Source organism: Oryctolagus cuniculus, chromosome 9 (genome assembly GCF_051225735.1).
Source record: "Oryctolagus cuniculus isolate XC-2025 breed Fujian yellow rabbit chromosome 9, ASM5122573v1, whole genome shotgun sequence".
Lineage (NCBI taxonomy): Eukaryota > Metazoa > Chordata > Mammalia > Lagomorpha > Leporidae > Oryctolagus > Oryctolagus cuniculus.
The window spans coordinates 95,156,726-95,177,379 of NC_142875.1; the positions used below are offsets into that span (position 1 = coordinate 95,156,726).

At 46.3% G+C, this 20,654-nt stretch overlaps 1 long non-coding RNA gene across 1 annotated transcript in view; it reads left to right on the forward strand.

Annotated features, from left to right (window-relative positions):
• The window catches only part of LOC138843844 (uncharacterized), a 47,824-nt gene that overhangs the window by 17,124 nt on the left and 10,046 nt on the right, over window positions 1–20,654 (forward strand). Inside the window, exon 2 of the long non-coding RNA XR_016212957.1 lies at window positions 2,753–2,967. This is a non-coding gene — a long non-coding RNA (uncharacterized LOC138843844). The remainder of the gene's footprint in view (window positions 1–2,752; window positions 2,968–20,654) is intronic.

Genomic DNA, 20,654 nt, shown 5'->3' on the forward strand with positions numbered 1-20,654 from the left:
CCAAAAAAAAATTCAGAAATCCATGGAGCTTTTAGGCATCTTCCATGGACATTTTGAAGTGCTCTCACTGACACTGAAGCCTGGGTACAAAAATGCAGAGGTAACTGATAGAACTGCTGTGGTCGTATGTTGGTACCAAAAAAAAATTCAGAAATCCATGGAGCTTTTAGGCATCTTCCATGGACGTTTGAAGTGCTCTCACTGACACTGAAGCCTGGGTACAAAAATGCAGAGGTAACTGATAGAACTGCTGTGGTCGGAATGTGTTCCTCCAGAATCCAGGAGTTGGAACTTAATCACCAAGGTGATGAGATGACGAGAAGAGGTAGGGCTTTGGGAGGTGATTAAGTCGTGAGGTCCAAGACGGATGGGATGCTCGTGGCTTGCATTCCCTCCACCAGCTGAGAACAGAGTGTTCCTCCTCTCCGGAGGCCACAGCAAGCCAGTACCACATTGGGTGTGCAGACCAGGATCTTACCCGACACCAAACCAGCCAGCGCCTCAACATCAGACTTGCCAGCTGCTAGAACTGCAAGTAGATTTCTGTTCTGATAAATCACCCACTCTGAAGTATTTTGATAGAGCAGAACCAACAGCCTAAGAACTAAACATAATACTTATTAAAATTGGGAAAGAGGGCCCAGGTTAGTACAGATGAACAGGTTTTCTTTTTTTTTAAGATTTATTTATTTATTTGAAGGTCAGAGTTACACAGAGAGAAAAGGAGAGGCAGAGAGAGGGAGACAGACAGAGAGAGAGAGAGAGAGAAAGAGAGGTCTTCCATCCACTGGTTCACTCCCCCAAGTGGCCGAAACAGCCGGATCTGCGCCGATCTGAAGCCAGGAGCCAGGAGCTTCATCCAGGTCTCCCACACGGGTGCAGGGGCACAAGGACCTGGGCCATCTTCCACTGCTTTCCCAGGCCACAGCAGAGAGCTGGATTGGAAGTGCAGCAGCTGGGTCTCAAACTGCCACCCATATGGGATGCTGGCACTGCAGGTGTCGGCCTTACCTGCTCTGCCACAGCACCGGCCCCAATGAGCAGGTTTTATACTAGAGACTCAAAAGATACTGTGGAACACTAATACATTCATAGAGCAATATATGCATCTTTTAAAAAACATTTTTAAATTTTTTTTTATTTATTTGAGTGGTAGAATTAGAGAGAGGGAGAGACAGAAAGAGAAGTCTTCCATCCACTGGTTCACTCCCCAAATGGCTGCAATGGCCAGAGCTGGGCCAATTCAAAGCCAGGAGCCAGAAGCTTCTTCCGGGTCTCCCACACGGGTGCAAGGGCACAAGGACTTGGGCCATCTTCTACTGCTTTTCCAGGCCATAGCAGAGAGCTGGATTGAAAGAGAAGTAGCTGGCGCCGCGGCTCATTAGGCTAATCCTCCGCCTTGCGGCGCCGGCACACTGGGTTCTAGTCCCGGTCGGGGTGCCGGATTCTGTCCCGGTTGCCCCTCTTCCAGGCCAGCTCTCTGCTATGGCCCGGGAGTGCAGTGGAGGATGGCCCAAGTGCTTGGGCCCTGTACCCCATGGGAGACCAGGAGAAGCACCTGGCTCCTGGCTTTGGATCAGCGCGATGCACCGGCTGCAGCGGCCATTGGAGGGTGAACCAACGGCAAAAGGAAGACCTTTCTCTCTGTCTCTCTCACACTATGCACTCTGCCTGTCAAAAAAAAAAAAAAAAGAGAGAGAAGCAGCTGGGACATGAAAGAGTGCCCAATAGGATGCTGGCGCTGCAGGCAGAGGCTTAGCCTACTACACCACCGTGCCAGTAGCATCTTTATCATATCTTGCTTACAGCCAGATGAGTGCTACCACTGAAAGGTCTAAAAAATGACTAGACGCTGTCTCCGGGGTGTGGGTAATCACTCCCTGGACTTTGTTTTTCACTATGTCCATCTACGAGGGGGCTTCAAAAGGGGTGTGGAAAATGAAATAGAAAGATGCACTGGGGTGGGTGCTGTGGCACAGCGAGTAAAGCCACCACCTGTGGTGCCGCCATCCCATATGGGCACTGGTTCAAGTCCTGGCTGCTCCACTTCCCATCCAGCTCTCTGCTATGGCCTGGGAAAGCAGAAGATGGCCCAATGGTTGGGCCTCTGCACTCACATGGGAGACCTGGAAGAAGCTCCTGGATCTTGACTTCAGCCTGGTCCAGTGCTGGCCATGTGACCATTTGGGGAGTGAATCAGTGGATGGAAGATGTCTCTCTCTTTCTCTTTCCCTCTCTCTGTAACTCTGACTTTCAAATGAATAAATCTTAAAAAACAAAAAAGGTAGCCAGCGCCACAGCTCACTAGGCGAATCCTCCGCCTGCAGCGCCGGCACCCCGGGTTCTATTCCTAGTTGGGGCACCGGTTCTGTCCCAGTTGCTCTTCTTCCAGTCCAGCTCTCTGCTGTGGCCCGAGAAGGCAGTGGAGGATGGCCCAAGTTCTTGGGCCCTGCACTTGCATGGGAAACCAGGAGGAAGCACCTGGCTCCTGGCTTCAGATCAGCGCAGCGCACCAGCCGCAGGGGCCATTTTGGGGGTGAACTAACAGAAGGAAGACCTTTCCCTCTGTCTCTCAAACTAACTCTACCTGTCAAAAAAAAAAAAAAAAAAAAAAAAAAAGAAAAGAAAAAGAAAAAGAAAAAAACAAAAAAGGAAACATGTACTGGGGCGGGCACTTGGCAGAGCAGTTAAGATGCCCCCATTCTATGTCAAAGTGCCTGAGTTCAAGTCCTGCCTCTGCTTCTGATTCCAGCTTCCAGCAGTGCACATCCTGGGAAGCAGCAGGTGATAACTTAAGGAGCTGGATCCCTGCCACCCCTGTGGGAGACCTGGATTGAGTTTTGGGCTCCTGGCTTTGGCCTGGCCCAATGCTGACTGTTGCAGGTATTTGAAGAGTGAACCAGCAGATGGAATTCCACGTGGAATTCAGACACACATAAATGTAACAACGTTGGAGTTGGCACTAAGGTACGTTTAGTGAGAAGCTAATTTTTATCTATGAATTTCCACGCATTCAGAATTGATATTTGTCTTTCATATTTCCCCAGAGAACAAGCTAATTTACATTAGAAGTCAGTATTTCGGCTTCTATGCCTTCACATTTTTTTTTCACATCTGTCGACCATTGTTCTGGCCCCTTGAAATGACTTAGTGGAGACCTGGATAAAACTGCCCCCCTTTGGGGATGCGGATCATCGATGATGTATGGGGCACTTTCAGCAGTGTGTTCCAGGCAGTAGACTGACCAGAGGGCCAGGACCTCACATTTTCTGTCTCTTTTTTTCTTCCTTAAAGGGAGACTTCAAAGAGCACTTGAGACCCTAGCCAATTTGTGATCATCTTGCACTGCACTCTCCTTTTCTCAATATATCTACTCCAGTTTCTAGTATTTCCTTCCCCTGATAGAGCTGTAAAAGCTTTATTTATCCTATCCACTACTTTGGCAAGCATAAATTTCTTCCCTTTTTTTCCCCTTCTGCCCTTATCATCCTTTCATGTTTGTGCTTAATCTGAAGGTTCCCAGAAATATAGTTTTCAGAGAGGAAATGCAACTGAAATTCTATCAGTCAGTTGCAAGGGTGTCCAGAAGGCACCCTAGACACTAGGACACGGCTACACTCCAAATTCATAATCCCACATTGATTGGAACTCACCCAATCTGCTATCTGTAATCTAATGAATTTCAGAACAAGATTTTTCTTTTGTTGTCTCTTTCTGTACATGACCACCTATTATTCTCATTTCTTTTAGCAAGCTCTTAGTTTAATAGCTGCAACGTGGGATCTCTGTAAAGTGGACAAGGCCCTCACCTTGAACTTGTTTGTGAAGTCTGCTCTGGACTGAGAGCCAGCCCAAGGGATTCCACACTGGAGGCAAACAGTGACTGGATTGTTGGTCTTTAGACCCAGTGACACACAATGCGAGCGTTGTGCTGTGCATGCCAGCGGCTGCCCCTCTGCTAAGCCGTGCACCAGCAGGCTTTGTTGCTTCAGCACAATTGCTTAGCCCAAGTGAGAGGAACGACAGGAAACCGAAAAAGCTGTCACGATTCCCACAGCTTCAAGAGTGGAATACTTCACATTTTTATGTACGAGGGAACTTGAGTGTAGAGAAAAATAACTGGGCTGCTAACAAATGAGAGACGAGAGATGGGAAAATTTTCCATCAGTGAGAGCTGAGCCTCAAACAACAGAAACTGATTTCCCCCTGTTCTGGGGCTGGGAGTGGAGGTATCACAGGCTCTGTTTCTTTCTCTCTCCCCTCTCCTTGGCTTGTAGATTCCATCTTCCACCTGTGTGCCCACATGGTCTTCCCACTGGGAGTATCTGACAGTTCCACTTAACATGATCACCTTTTTAAAGGCCCCGTTTCCAAATAAGTCACATTCTGAAAAACTGGCATTAGGCCTTCAGCATATGAACAATTCAGCCCTTATAAGAGTCTTTGTGTGCTTTCCACACATGGTCTCTGTAGATTTCTTGTAACTATGATTCCATAGGCCTTTTTTCTTTTAAAATTTATTTATTATTTGAAAGGCAGAGTTACAGAGAGGCAGAGGCAGAGAGATCTTTTATCTACTGGTTCACTTCCCAAATGGCCGCAACTGGGCTGATGCAAAGCCAGGAGTCAGGAGCTTTTTCTGGGTTTCCCACATGGATGCAGGGGCCCAGGGACTTGAACCATCGTCTACTGCTTTCCCAGGTCATAGCAAAGAGTTGGATCAGAAGCGGAGCAGCCTGGACTTGAACAGCACCCATATGGGATGTCGGCACTGCAGGTGGCAGCTTTACCCACAATGCCACAGCACAGGCACTGGCCTTTTCTTTTACTATACATGCAACACATATTTATTGAGTTTCCCAACTGTCACCTCACATTGTGGTTGGTGCTAGAGTTCTCAGGACAGCTCCTGTCCCAGGCTAGATAGTGACATGGAAAAAAATTGTAAAAAATTAATTTCGGGTAACTGTAATAGAGGGGTGAATGGGGTTTGTGGCAGTTAGGAAGACCACGTGACTCCTTCCTCCTGGGAGCAAGAAAGTTGAGAGCGTGGAATGAAGAGGCTCTTAAAATAATGAACCTGAATTCATTAGGCAGAGAAAATGGAGATGTTTTCACTCTGGAAGACACGAGATTGCAAAGTACAGAACATGAAAGGGATGGCATGGACTGGGAGGCTGGTGTGAGGGACTGAGTGGGAATGAAGTTGGTGAGCTTGGTGGTAACAAGGCTACAAAGTTAGGGCTTTATCCAGAGCAAATCAGCTGATCATATAAAATATTAACTCGCAAGCTAATGTATGAAAATCTAGATTGCCGAACACCTGCTATGTGCAAAGCACTATTCTTATATTATGTGATACCTTCTCAGTTCATTGGGCCTTGCTAGTTACACTCAGCTCATGAAACACAGGACCTTTCCCTAGTCTTTTATTTGCATTTCATATATCCTATCACTGTTATGAAAGAATAGTGACTAGACGAAAGGGAATCTTCCTTTCTTTCTCTCTCCCCTCTCCTCTTTTCTTCCTAGATCTTAATTATCTGTATTTTCAATTCTACAACTGGGAAACACTCCATTCCATCAAATAGAAAGAGTGTTCCTGGAATCCTGTTTTCCAGAGGCACTACTGTCTCTAAGGATGGTCACGATCCCATCCAGGACAAGAGGGAGATTGTATAGGTGTGGAATACAAAGCACTGTTCCTTACACGGGTATTTAAGGGAAAGCGTGGTAAGGATTGGTAGGTTTACACCTACCATGAGAATTTCCAAATCGACCTACTTAAACACTAATAATAATTTATTCTTTTTAACAAACTAATCTAGTAAGAGCCCCTTTAAGTTAACATGAAGAAATATCAGCTGCTCCTTTTCGTCAAACATAAAACACCCTTTCCTTAAGAAAGGCCCCATTCTATCCTCTACTATTCAGCAAAACCCAACCGTTCCCCCAGCGCGACCTCCTTCCTGGAAGTTTCTCAGTGCTTATATATATGGTGGACAGCCTGCCATGGACGTCGTCAAGTTTCTTATCTACTCCTCTCTAACAGTTTCCTATAGGTAACTTCATTTATAAAATCATTAAAAGTGCAGCATTCCTAACTCCCCATCACCCACAGCGCCCAACATCCAGCAAATAATAGCAAACACAGTCGACGAGGCTAAATACTTTATGGATAATTAATGCATTTAATTTCTCCACTAATCTTTGGGGTAAAGACTGTTTTTCTCTTTATTAAGGGTGTGAAATCGAGCAAAATGCCCCCCCTCCAAGAGCCATGATTTGCGCATCGGTTTTGAGCCCTGTTAGAGCCTGCGATTGAAACTGCTGTTACACTGGTGAAGAAGGCTTCATAACTATTAGTTTATTCATACATCACCCGGAGCCCACAAACGAGTAGTGCAACAAAATCCATCACGCAATGTATTCAGCTGCTTTTGCTGCTGCAAGAAAAGAAGGCAGCAGAGAGCGGGCCACCCAGGACAGTGCCTGGCAGTGCAACCCGCAGCCCCTGCCCCCAGCTCTGTCGGCTCCACAGCTGTCCAGGGTCAGCCCGCCTGTGTGGGGGGCTGGCGGAAGCCAAGCAAGGGACAACAGCCAGCTTTCTTCTCCCCATGCACAGCAGATACATTGCCAGAAGGCTTTTGTTTCTGTAAGCATGGCTCAAAGAGAATATAGATTGAGGATGCTATTTATAATTAAGTTTGATTTTTTCCCCAAAACTAGGAAGGATAAATTATAGCTAACAAGAGTAACAACAATAGTGACCATCTATGGAGTGCTTCATTTGCACCAAGTGCATTAGTGCGTTGCTTCTTAATCTCCCAACAACCTTAAGCATAGGAATTGTCTCCTAATTTAAAGAGGAACATGAGACTCAGACAAGGGCTGGTCCTGGGGCAGGGAGGTGTGCAGCCTCCAGGAGGAGACCCTGGGCTTTCTCCATCTTCATCCCTCTCCGTCTTCCTCCACCACTTCCTGTCCACCCTACCTGCCCACTCTGGCCCCTGGTTTCCTCTCTTTCCTCATAAATTTTCTTTAAAGATTTATTTATTTATTTGAAAGTAGAGTTACACAGAGAGAGAAGGAGAGGCAGAGAGAGACACACACACACAGAGTCAGAGAGAGACAGAGAGGTCTTCCATCCTCCGGTTCACTCCCCAGGTGTCCGCAACAGGCCGGAGCTGTGCCAGGAGCCAGGAACTTCCCCTGGGTCTTCCACGTGGGTGCAGGGGCCCAAGGACTTGGGCCATCTTCTACTGCTTTCCCAGGCCACAGCAGAGGGTTGGATCAGAAGTAGAGCGCCAGGACTTGAACCAGTGCCCATATGGGATGACAGCACATAAATGCAAGGGGACAGAGACAGGAGCAGTATTGGTTTGTATCAGCAAAGCTTTCTGTGGCTGAGATGCAGCTGAAGTTAGAAAAAGTTCTTGACCCAGCCAGGTCATATGAATTTGGACCTTAGCTGCTAATGTCACCTTTAATTTCCATTTCCCAAAAGGGATATGACTTGCATGAAATACTCTCAAGGAGACTATGCTTTTCACAAAACAAGTTGCCATGAGGTCCATGTGGTCTGCGTTTGCCAGGCCCCTGTCTTCTCACTCTGTGCAGAGGTGGCTTGGAAGGTCACAGGCCTGTTGACCATCACCCTGTCACTATTAATAGCTTCCTGCATGTTTGTGCTGCAAACACAGCCATAAAACGCTTTACCAAAACAGTCTTGCAATTTTTAAAAAATGCCTTAAAACTTTCTATAAACATTAAGCACAGTATGGATGCCCTTTTTGGAAAACCTGTATGGTTAGGTTCTGTCTAGTTAACTAGGGGAACCACATTTAATTCCATCAGAGTTATTAGACTGTAGAATAAAGAGTCTTTGTTAGAGTGATGGCTGGGTATTAGGTAAAGAAGGCTCAAGCTACAGACGCAGAAGGAGAATGTCCGTGGCCAGCAGTGGACGTGCCAGCGCAGGGTCCAGCTGAGAGGGAGGCCTACTGTTGTGTTGTTTTTAATATAACAGGATTACTTAGGACGTTGTAATCAGAAAGGCTGAAGGAAACAAACTAAGTAATTACTGGAAAGTGCTAAAATCAGCCCTATTTAGAGTAACTCCTACTCAGCGAATAACCAGGGAGAAGTGACAAATTTAACCTAGGGCAGCCTGGCCGGAAGGGCACCCTTCCCGGAGGAGTAATGAAAGGGCCGTTCCGGACATTGCTAGAACTCTCAAAAAGGATGAAAATTCCCTGTAAAAGGAAGCTGTGTTCTTCAGGGTTAGCTTCTCTACAGGGGAACCTTATCTCTTCCTTCTCTTATCTTTCCTTGCTTCCTGCCCTGACACTGGAAAATTTTACTAACTTTGTTGATGGTATATTTACACATATACAGGTGCTCCTTGACTCACGGTGATTTGCGTCCCAATAAATCCATCCTAAGTTGAAAATACCAGAAGCCAAAAATGCATGCAATGTACCTAACCTTCTGCACATCCCAGCTCAGCCACACAGTGCACCAAAAAGCATCGGCCACTGCTGCAGCCTGGCACAGGAGCGAAGATCGGACTGCACAACACTGGCAGGGGAAGATCCCAACCCAGTCCCCCAAGTGCAGTGTCTGCTGAGTTTGGGTCACTCTCACATCATTGGAAAGTTGGAACAGTAACTGGAATCACTGTAAGTCAAAGGCCATCTGTCCATCGGTGAAGGCAGAGTATGTGCAGACATCCAAAATCTGTATGTTCAAGTAATATTTTGGTGTGCAGGCTGGCTCTTTTGTATAGCAAATAACACCACGATTGGTCTTTTCAATTGTAAGTGTGCAAAGTGTTGATAAAAAGCACTGTGGCTTAGCGGGTAAAGCTGCTGCCTGTAGTACCGGCTTCCCATAAGGGCGCCGGTTCGAGTCCCGGCTGCTCCATTTCCAATCCATCTCTCTGCTATGGCCTGGGAAAGCAGTGGAATATGGCCCAAGTCCTTGGGCCCCTGCACCCAAATGGGAGACCTGGAAGAAGCGCCTGGCTCCTGGCTTCGGATCGGCACAGCCCCAGCTGTTGAGGATGGAAGATCTTTCTCTCACTCTCTGTCTCTCCCTCTCTCTCTGACTCTGTTCTGTAACCCTGCCTTTCAAATAAAATAAATAAATAATTAATTAAAAAAAGAAAATACACAAACTGATAGTAACACAGATTAACATTTGTGGAGTATGTGGGATAGCTGATAGCTACTGTTATTTTCACATTATAGCATATTCAGGCTTATTATTATTTTTATTTGAGAGGCAGAGAGAGAGAGAGAGAGAGAGAGAGACAGTGTACTTCCATCTGCTAGTTCACTCCCTAAATGCCTGCAATGGCTGGGGCTGGGTCGAGGCTGAAGCTGGGTGCTGGTAATGCAATTCGGAACTTCCATGTGGGTGGCAGGAACCCAGTTACTTGAGCTATTATCACTGCTTCCCAAGTCTGTATTAGCAGGACGCGGGAGTCAGAATCCCAGAACCCAACCCCGGCACTCAGATGTAAGATGCAAACATCTTAACTGCTAGGCTAGAGCCTGCTTCCAGAATTATTTTTTAAATGAAGTTCACGAGATCCTCCTGCCCTTACGACGTCTTACCTGAGGGCAGAAACCAGACTCACTAAATCAAGCCCCTCCCAAATCAACCACGTACCCATCTCCAACCACAGACCACTCCACCCAGCTCCAAATCAGTGAGAACCACAGAGAGTCCAGACCTCAACCGTGAAATACCTTGTCCACCGCCCTCACTGTCCCACCAGGGACTTCTCCATCCCTTGTGAGTGCCCAGAATATCCCGTATGGCCGATATTTGACTCTACAGGGGAGGCCGTAGCCAGTAGCATCCTCATTTTCAGCAATTCATATGCAAAAGAAGCCACTGCACCTGTGCAGAACACAATCCGAGTGCAAACGGAAGTGTCTAGTGCAAGGTGGGTAAGGGGGAGGAGCCAGAGGCCGAGAGGGCGTGGTCACACCTCTCGAAATCAACAGAAACTCCTGTTCTGCTCCTCAGTCAACTGAAAGTCTTCATCTTGTTGTCTCCCTCAGAGTACAGCATAGGCCCATAGGCCCCCAATAACCTTTGGGTTGAACATTGATCGCTGATCAATTTCTGTTACAAGTGAGTCAATAACCTTAAGGTGGTATCATGACAGTGAAACCTGAAATGATTTAGCATATGTGACTTGGTATTTTCCATTTCACCTCTGTAAAAATGTTTTCACTGCTCTCTTCAACAATGGTGCTGGGAAAAGGGGACAGCCACATACAAAGGAAGGGAGCTGGAACCTTACCTCTCACAAAACACATGATCAGCTCAAAATGAATTAAAGAACTAAATGCAAGATGTGAACCTAGAGGAAAATAGAGGGGGAAACTCCAAGACATTGATCTCAGCAATGATTTCTTGGATATGATACCAAAAGTACAGGCAACAAAAGCAAAAATAGATGAAAGAGACTATGTCAACCATAAAAAGTTCTGTGCAGCAAAGGAAAAATACCAAAAAAATGAAAAGGTAACCTACAGAATGGGAGAAAATACTGGCAAAGCATATGACTAACAAAGGATTAATATCTAGAATATATAATGAACTCCTACAACTCAGCAACAGATGACAAGTAACCTGACTTAAAAACGGGCAAAGAAGTTGAATAGACATATTTCCAAATAAGGTACTGTATGCAAATAGGCAACAAGTGCATGAGATGCCCAATGTCACTAATCATCAGGGAAATGCAAATCAGAATCATGAGATATCACCTCACACTCACTACTTTTTTTTTAAGCAAGAAACAAGTAAGTGTTGGTGAGGACAAGGAGAAATTTGGAACCCTTGTGCACTGTTTGTGGAAATGTTAAATGTTTCCAACCACTAAAGAAAAGTGTATGGAGAGTCATCAACTAGTTAAAAACAGAATCACCATATGATCCAGCAATCCTACTTCCAGGCATATATTCGAAAGAACTGGAAGCCGAGTCTCAAAGAGATATTGGCACATTCATATTCACTGCACAAACACAATAACCAAGAGGCGGGTGCAACCCAAACATCCACCAATGTTTGAAAGGATAAATGGAATGAGGTGTATACATACAATGGAATAGTATTCAGCTCCAATGTATAAGGATATTCTGTCATACACTGCAACATGGATGAAACCTGAAGATGTAACCGAGAGTGTGGGACTCAGGCAAGAGAGGAGCACAGGAACAGAGGCAGAAAATCTGACATGGTTTACCTTTGGAGCGTCTTTTTCAGAAGATGCCCTAGGGAGGCTTACCTTGCAACATTGTCCTTGGAGGGAGCCTGACCCACACAGGACAAGGGACGCTGCAAGAGACAGGCGTGGGCAGATCATGGATGAAGATGTGTGTTGCTCGAGCAAGAAGGGTCCTGCTGGTTCACCTTTCAACAAATTATATGTGCATGTGTCGAGCGAGGAGAGCGGGAAAGAGAAGGGAAGCGATGAGGAGGGGGAAGGAAAGAGAGTGGAGGGAAGCAATAGCAGGTAACATAATCAAACCAGTGCTGGGAGATGTTAATAGGAAGTTGTTATCCTTGCTTTTTTGAAAGCATTTTTCAAGATTTTATAACAGGCATGTAATTTGACAGAAAATATTTTTAAATTAAAAACTACATTGTTTTGAAAAGCTCTTCAAGAAGACGACACTGGAATGGGCGTCCCTGTTACTGTGGGGAGCAGAATCTTTGCAGCGTGGGACACCCAGAGCCTGGGACCCTAGCCTGATGTGGACAGGAATAAGGGGTCAAGGGCACCGGAGCAGTGGGAAGCCAGAAGTCACACTCAGTGCTGCGCACTCCACCTGCACCCCCAAGTGAGTGTCAGAAGTAGATGTTTGATCTTCTCAGCACTCTAAAATGCACCGAAAAGTTCTATTCAAAGAATGCATGAGTGCACCACTGAATTTACTATCTACCACTTGAAGTCAAGAGTTCACTGGGAGGAGGGTGGGGGCTGGGTGAGGATGTGCAGCGAGCTGAATCCTACAGCGAGGCTGACAAGGATGGCGGAGCTCAGGGAAAAACAAAATCCGCCTTAGTCTCTATGTAGGCTTTTGAAGAGAAACTAAGTGGGAGATTCAAAGGCCAAAGTATCAGCTCCCAACTCTGAATACTTCTGTGACTTTGGAAAACAGTTTCGACCTCCTGCAGCCTCAGTTCTCTAAAGCGAATGTTAAAGGGGATGGACCCCAGTCAGCATCTGCCCGTGTCTGTTGGCAGAACCTTCTGTCATTACTCAACAGAGGTAACAGGTGAAATGCTCTATGAGAGAGAGAGAGAGAGAGAGAGAGAGAGAGAGAGGAGACGCGGTTTCAGCAAGCACACTTAAAGATGCATAAGCTATCAAAGAAGTAAATTCATCTGAAAACGAAATGTTTAAGAGCAGAATGAAAAAGCTATTTTTTCTCCTTTAAAGAGCTGCTCTGAGCAAGCAGAACATAATCTTTGGTTCGAATGCAGTGGGGAGTATCAATGCCACTTAGCAAAAAGGTTTGGTAAGGAAAACTAAGGATCCCAAGTCACAGAAGTTAGCCTATCAGAGGCACAGTGCCCTGACGAGGTACATCAAGGTTCTTTAAAAATAAATTATTGCCGGCGCCACGGCTCAATAGGCTAATCCTCCACCTAGCGGCGCCGGCACACCGGGTTCTAGTCCTGGTTGGGGCGCTGGATTCTGTCCTGGTTGCCCCCCTTCCAGGCCAGCTCTCTGCTATGGCCCGGAGTGCAGTGGAGGATGGCCCAAGTGCTTGGGCCCTGCACCTCATGGGAGACCAGGAGAAGCACCTGGCTCCTGCCATCGGATCAGCGCGGTGCGCCGGCTGCAGCGTGCCGGCCGCGGCGGCCATTGGAGGGTGAACCAACGGCAAAGGAAGACCTTTCTCTCTCTCTCACTGTCCACTCTGCCTGTCAAAAAAAAATTATTATTATTACTTTTTTTTTGTAAAATAAAACACTGGGGTGGGCATTTAGAGTAGAGGTTAGGATGTCTGCTGACACCCATGTTCCACATCAGGGTGCCTGGGTTTGAATCCCAGCCCTGGCTCCTGATTCCAGCTTCCCGCTGATGCAGATCCTGGGAGGATGATGGCTCAGGCAATCAGTTCCTTGCACTTTGCAGGTTTTTCATCCAGGTGTCCGTTCACAGAAACGATAGTTTAGTCTTGGCAGTTTGAATTTTAAGTCCCTTTGAAACTGTAGTTTCTACCTAATCACTTTGCTTTCCTTATAATTTATATGTTTTAAAAAACGGGACGGGACCAGGCATTGTGGAATAGTGAGTTAAGCTGCCGCCTGTGGCACTAGCATCCCCTGTGGGCGCCCGTTGGAGACCCAGCTGTTCCACTTCCAATCCAGTTCCCTGCAAATGGCCTGGGAAGCACTGGAGGATGGCCCAAGTGCTTGGGTCCCTGCACCCACGTGGGAGACCAGGAAGAAGTTCTGGGCTCCTGGCTTCAGCCTGGCCCAGCCCCGGCTGTTGCAGCCATTTGGGGAGTGAACAGATGGAAAATCAATCTCAATCTCTCTCTCTCTCTCTCTAACTCTACCTTTCAAATAAATAATGTAAAAATCTTTATAAAAACAAGATCATTTGCTCTGTAGAATTTCCCAGATCTGGAACTATCTGCTCACTCATCACTCTGTCCTCTCTACTTCTCCTAAGTCGGCAGCTGGATTCAGAGCTTGAGCTGACTTGTGCTGGGCCTATGGGGCAGGACTTGGGTCTGTTGTGGTCTGTCCAAAGGACCCTTGTCTGCTGTCCTCTCTGCAATGCAGCTGTTGATATTCAACATCTAAACAATGCTTTTTGCAACAAGCAATATGCTCCACAGCTGCACTGCCCTAGGGCAGCCACTGGCACATGTATGTGGCTACTGTGATGGAAAAACTAAGGCTTCCATTTTATTTAAGGATATTTAATTAAAATGTAGAGACAAATAGCCTACTGGACAGCACACATTTCAGCTTCGTTGGGGATTGTAAATTGTGATACTGCAGTTCATTTTTTTGTTCCTTTATGAATAAGAATGACTTTATAAAGAGATGTTTACCCTTATTTCATCAACTGGAACAGTATACAGAAATAAAGTAGGATACGTGTTTGTTTTTTCTCCACTGTTGAAAAATGTTCAGGATAATGACTTGGTTCCTTACCAATCTCTAAAAGAGATCAATTAGAGTTTAAAAATATATTTTAATAGTCTGAAAATATTTTAGGGAGGGATGGTTGGCCTAGTGGTTGGCCCATCCAACTGGGTGGGTCACCCACATCCCATACCAGAGTGAGTAGCTTCAGTGCTTAATCTTAATTCCCAGTTCCAATTTCCCAGGAGGCAGCAATGATGGCTCAAGTAGTCAGGCTCCTATCACTCATGTAAAAAGCTTGGATTGAATTCCCAGCTCTTAACTTCAGCCTGGCCTAGTCCCAGCCATTGTGGGACTTGAGAGTGAACCAGCAGAGGGGCTCTCTCTCTCTTTCTCTCTCTCTCTCTCTCTCTTTCTCAGATGAATTACAATTTTTTTAAATTGATTACAAATATTTTTAACTGTAATTTTTATAAACTCATGTATTGAAATATATTTGAGTTTCAATCAGTAGCCACTAACATTCAGTGTAAAACTCAGATCATCCCACTTTTGTTCAGATGTCCCACTTTTTGTTGTTTCCTGAATCTTTGACATTGCTCTAGCTTCTGTGTGGTCTGGACAGAGAAGATGTGCCAGGCTCATTTTTTACATTAAAAATAAAAGGTAAAAACATATTACAGAGGCAGACAGACAGACAGAGCTCCCATATACTAGTTTACTTCCCCCAAGTGGCCACAATGGCTGGAGCTGGACCAGGTGGAAGGCGGGAGATGGGAGCTTAATCCAGGTCTGTCAAGTGGGTAGCAGGGACACACCTACTTGAGCCATCACCACTGCCTCCAGGGGTCTGCATCCACAGGAAGCTGGAATCAGGAGTGCAGGTAGACACTGAACCCAGGCACCCCTTCCATCTCTACTGTCCCCACCTTATTCAATTTTGCTTCTGTTCTCTGAGGGTTCGTTCTGCTGAGTGTGGGGCCTTCACCTACACATACATTGGGAAAACTTGCAAATTCTCTGTGGCAATTTTCAAATTGGCCTGCCATACTTTCCATTGTAATTGATGTCCATGGTGTTTTTCTTCTTCTTCTTTTAATCTCGCTGCTTTGTGTTTTAGTGTTTTGGTTCAGAGATCTAGGAATCACCCTGCTGCGGCTCCAGCCTCCTCAGAATCTAGTATTTCAGCCTTCTGAGCTAGGAGAATGTGGTCAGGAAACATAAATCCAAAACTCAGTTGTGGCTCTTCTCTTCCAAATTTTATTTTCTTCTGGTTGTCCCATAAATCTTGGGTCCTGGAATTAGCAGACTAAGTTGTGGGTTTCCTGAATCACTTGTAGCTTTGTGACCTTGGCAAAGTTATTTATATTCTCTTCTGCAAGCTCCTACCCAACAGGATTATTGAGATTCAATGGTTTACAGTAAAATGTCAATTTACGAGCACTATTAAATGCCTCCTCTATCGCCCAGTCACCTCTGCCAGAACCTGAATGGCTCCCTCTCTGTACCTGATCCAGCAGGAGTCCAGATCCACTGCATTTCAACTCTATGGGCACCAGTGTGGGTCACAACCATCTCTCCCTAGACGTCTGCAGGAGCCACTAAATCAACTTCCTGCTTCTTCTTTGCTTCTTTTCAAACCAATCTCTCCAAACTAGGCTGAGTGTTCTTTCAAAAACAAAAATCTGACCCTGTCATTCTATTGCATAAAACTTGTAAAGGCATCCCCCTCCACTTAAAAAGGAGTGGAAGGCAGGCACCTGGGGTCTGGCTCATGCTGACATCTGCATTTCTCGTCCACCTGTGAAGGACTGGACCTGCACCACTGTCACATCCTGATGGCCTCTAACTAACCCTCTCAGATGGAGAGAGGCCTGAAATACAGAATCTAATTGCAGTATCTAAGGCCCTATCAGAACCCTCACATCACCCCATCTACACACTTGAAACTGCATCTACAACTCACCCAAAGTGAAGACCCCAAAACTGTGAGCACTACGCAGACACGTCCACCACAGAGCTCAGTACCCCTGGGCCCCGGAGAGCATGAAGTGGAAGTGGTAAGGCCCCCAGAAGCAGCTGGCCTCTCGAGGAGCTCAGATGTATAAGGACCACATGATCTGCTAGCTAGTAAAACAGTGCTTCTTATTACAACATCTTCAAACAATGGCCATAACCACTTTTTATTTATTTATTTTTTAACATGCCTCTTAAAGTGTCAGTGCAGACAATAAATCTGCCAATTTTCGGGCACCATACTTAAAAGCCAATGTTCCTTTAGCTTTCATGGAGTGGCAAAAAATATAATTTTGTGCTATCAATGACGATGTGAACTGTCATTCTCTCTAAGAAAGCACTAGAAACATTGACTGAAAAATCACGTCTGGAATCTTACATTCAGAACCCTTAACAATGCCTTTCACTTTAACTCTAGAACCATCCAAACACCAAAACACATGTGTGGGTGGGTGTTGTGGGTGACAGTGTGTCTGGGAACATAGGGAAGAAGAGGGGGAGGTAGAGGAAAAAGATGGTGCACCCAATTCTAAAAGAATATTAAGCATAGATGTTCAATGCATGGATAAATCTGAATTGTTGCATAAAGAACATCTTTCATCATCCCACATGCAAATCACTCACCGAGAAGACGCAAGCTCTGCTAACTCTCATTTAAACTCAGTGTGATTCTTAGGTGAGGCCTGTGCCCTTAGAGCTCTCTGTGCTGGACTCAAAGGGTTAGTATTCACGGGGGCCTGTCCTTCCACGGCTGTTGGCTGTGTATAGATTCTCCCCTGGCCACTTCAATTCCCCACTGAAATTCTCTAAGACCTGGCAGAATCCCTCAGTGCAGGAAGTTGGGCCCAGGACTCCAGAATCACCAGGGGTGGAGGGGGGCTTGATGGATCAGGAGCTCTGTGGCCGAAGCCGAGGAATGTATATTTTTAGCAAGTCCTTAACATGAGTCCTTTGCCTGTTGATATGTGAGAACACTGACCTGTGCCCTGTGCACATTTAAGGAGGCTGCCCTGGGTTGAAAGCTGAAATGGTTTATGGGTAGTGACTGAGTTCCCTTGGTATGTGGATACTTGAGAGACCTGGGGATCTGAACTGCTGAAAACTGAATGCTTTTGTTCTCCCCAAATCCATAGTGGAGCCTTCGTGAATGGGATTAGTGCTCTTATAAAAGGGACCTCAGAGAGCCTGCTTGCCTCTCCCACGATGTGGAGACACAACAAGAAGGAGCCACTTATAACCCAGGAAACTGGCCCTTACCAGATACCAAATCTGCCAGCACTTTGACCTTGAACCACCCAGCCTCTAGAATAGAGAGCAACACATTTCAGTTCTCCATAAGCCCCCCAGTCTGTGGCAGCTGGTGTAGACTAAGACATGTACTTTCACTTGTCTTTTTTTTTAAATATCAGGATAGGCAGACATGATGCAGCTGTAGTTCTAGGCCATTAACTTTCACCATGAGACCGGAGCAAAAAAAATTGTTTTTTTTTTCTAGTTTAGGAAGACACATTTTTAAAAATGCACAAAATATTGTGGAGAAATAAACATCTTCCCAGAGAAAACCAGCCGAGCACGATGAAAGCCGGTAGGAGGGCCCAGGCACAGGAGAAGGAGAAAGAGTTGTTCAGAGTGTCTAGGTAAGCAGAGCTGGGGACAGTTAAGAAATGAGAGGGGAAGTTAGTGTATGGTTGGTGCTACAAGCTAGTTTTGCTTTCTTGTGCTAAGTGGCCTAAGAAGTTGTTTATAAGTGGAAAACCAAAGTTCCATGACGTTCTGAGTCAGCAGCTCTCAACTCAGAGTGCACAGAAGTTTGGGAGAAGCATTGTTTTTTTGTTTTTTTTGACAGGCAGAGTGGACAGTGAGAGAGAGAGACAGAGAGAAAGGTCTTCCTTTGCCGTTGGTTCACCCTCCAATGGCTGCCGCGGCTGGCGCACCGCACTGATGCAATGGCAGGAGCCAGGTGCTTCTCCTGGTCTCCCATGGGGTGCAGGGCCCAGGGACTTGGGCCATCCTCCACTGCACTCCCTGGCCACAGCAGAGAGCTGGCCTGGAAGAGGGGCAACCGGGGCAGAATCCGGTGCCCTGACCCGGACTAGAACCTGGTGTGCCGGCGCCACAAGGCGGAGGATTAGCCTAGTGAGCCGCGGCGCCGGCCGGGAGAAGCATTGTTAACCATCAATAATCCCACATCCTAGATTTCAGTTTCTCAGGACAAGAAAAGATCAGGCCGCTATGCTTTCAACAAGCATTCCAGATGACTCCTGCAGTCCATGATGGGAAGCAGTGTGCTAAGTTTGAGGCCCACAGCCAGCTCTTTCCCCTTTGTCTGTCCTGTGTTCCCTGCCTCTTGGTTCTTAAAGCAGCCAGTCCTTTCTTAATACATTAGAAGTTAACAAATAGAAAATATTTCAAATGAACCCATCCAAGAGTTTCCTCACAGTCAACAATGTCAAGTTTCTATTTCCTCTGCTGGACACTGCCCCGCCCCCCAGTTTCCCCATTCTGCGGAGAAGAAACAAGTCGAGCAGATCTTGGTGGAGCATCCGGGCCAGATCTTTCTACCTGTTCTTCGGGCTCTATCTGAAACATACCCGAACTTCATGTTTGTATTGGGACTATTTAATAGATCATTTCTACTTAAGCCCATCTCAATTTTCAGAAAATCATTTGCATTAAGAAAACCTAGGTAGGCCGGCGCCGCGGCTCACTAGGCTAATCCTCCGCCTTGCGGCGCCGGCACACCAGGTTCTAGTCCCGGTTGGGGCGCCGGATTCTGTCCCGGTTGCCCCTCTTCCAGGCCAGCCCTCTGCTGTGGCCAGGGAGTGCAGTGGAGGATGGCCCAGGTGCTTGGGCCCTGCACCCCATGGGAGACCAGGAAAAGCACCTGGCTCCTGGCTCCTGCCATCGGATCAGCGCGGTGCGCCGGCCGCAGCGTGCCGGCCGCGGCGGCCATTGGAGGGTGAACCAACGGCAAAGGAAGACCTTTCTCTCTGTCTCTCTCTCTCACTGTCCACTCTGCCTGTCAAAAAAAAAAAAAAATAAAGAAAGAAAGAAAGAAAGAAAGAAAACCTAGGTGGTGTGGCACGGGGGGGTAAGCCACTGCTTATGACTCCTGTATCTTACATCAGAGTGCCAGCTGGCCTCCTGGTTCCTCTGCTTCCCACCCAACTCCCTGCTAATGTGCCTAGGAAAGCAGCAGAGGATGGTCCAAGTACTTGGGGTCCCTGCCACCCATGAGGGAGACCTGGGTGGGGTTCTGGATTCCTGGCTTTTCAGCCCCAGCCATTGTGACCACTTGGGGAAGAAATCAGCTGATGGGAAATCTCTTTCTCTTTCTCTCTGTCACTCCACCTTTCAAATTAATAAATACATCTTTTAAAAAAAGAGAGAGAAAACCTACATCACCAACAATAATATCTTTCAAAACATTGTCTCCCCCATTCCAGTTTACTCTACAAATGTCTGCAATGGCCAGTGCTGGACCAGACCACAACTGAGTCTCCCATGTTGGAGACCTCCCAATCACTTTAGCCATCAAACCTGTCTCTGAAGATCTGCGCTAGCAGGAAGCTGAAATCAGGAGAGGCACTGGGATTCAAACCCAGAACTCGGATATGCGATGTCGGCATCCCCAGCAGCTTCTTAACCGCTAGATGGAATGCCTTCCACCAGGCCCTTTGAGAAGTTGTCAAGTGACGGTAAAGCATTTGCACCCTTAAGGGCGCAGAGCAGAGGGAACCTGGGGACTGCAAGCCAATCGCAGCATTTCCTGATGCTCAGCTTCAGTGAACCCAAAGACATTCGTTTTCACTCTGTATTAAAACCTTCCTGAAGCCAAGCTCAGCCACAGTGAGACACACCAGATTCCCATGGATGCGTCTCAATGAGGCTGACCTTTTAACCTTGTGAAATATAGGCCCTGTTTATTAGGGTCAGGTGGGGGAATGGATGGACTGTTTATGGCTTTGAATAATACATAATTCAAGCAAAATGTGACCCTGCTAACAGAATGTGAACACTCTCACTGCTTTTCACTAGGATGCTCTGGAAAATAACATGAATTACCCTCTCAGCTACGGTGCCCTCCGAGTCTGTTTATAAAGAAATAATCACCTGTGTTGTTAATGAACAGATACCAAACATTAAACAGTTCAACTTAATGTTACTGTTTCAGGCTTACTCAACCAGTCTTCAGTTTTATTTTTCAGTAAACCTGTGGCCTACGGAAGCTTCAGATAAAAATGCCTGCATCTGATTACTGAAAATGACTACCTTCTTCACAAAGCTGCACCTTTAAAACATAGAAATAGTAAGGTGCCAAACATGTGGTAGTTTCATAGGGAACAATATGTCCATAGGAAAATCTATTTTTAAGAGTCAGAGGCTGGGAGAAGATGCCATGGTGTGGATTTCTACATAGCGCTACAGGCAGCTCATTGCTAACAGACTCTAACATGGGTCGATGGCCATTGAATAATCTTCGGTTTCAATTCTTTTTATTTATT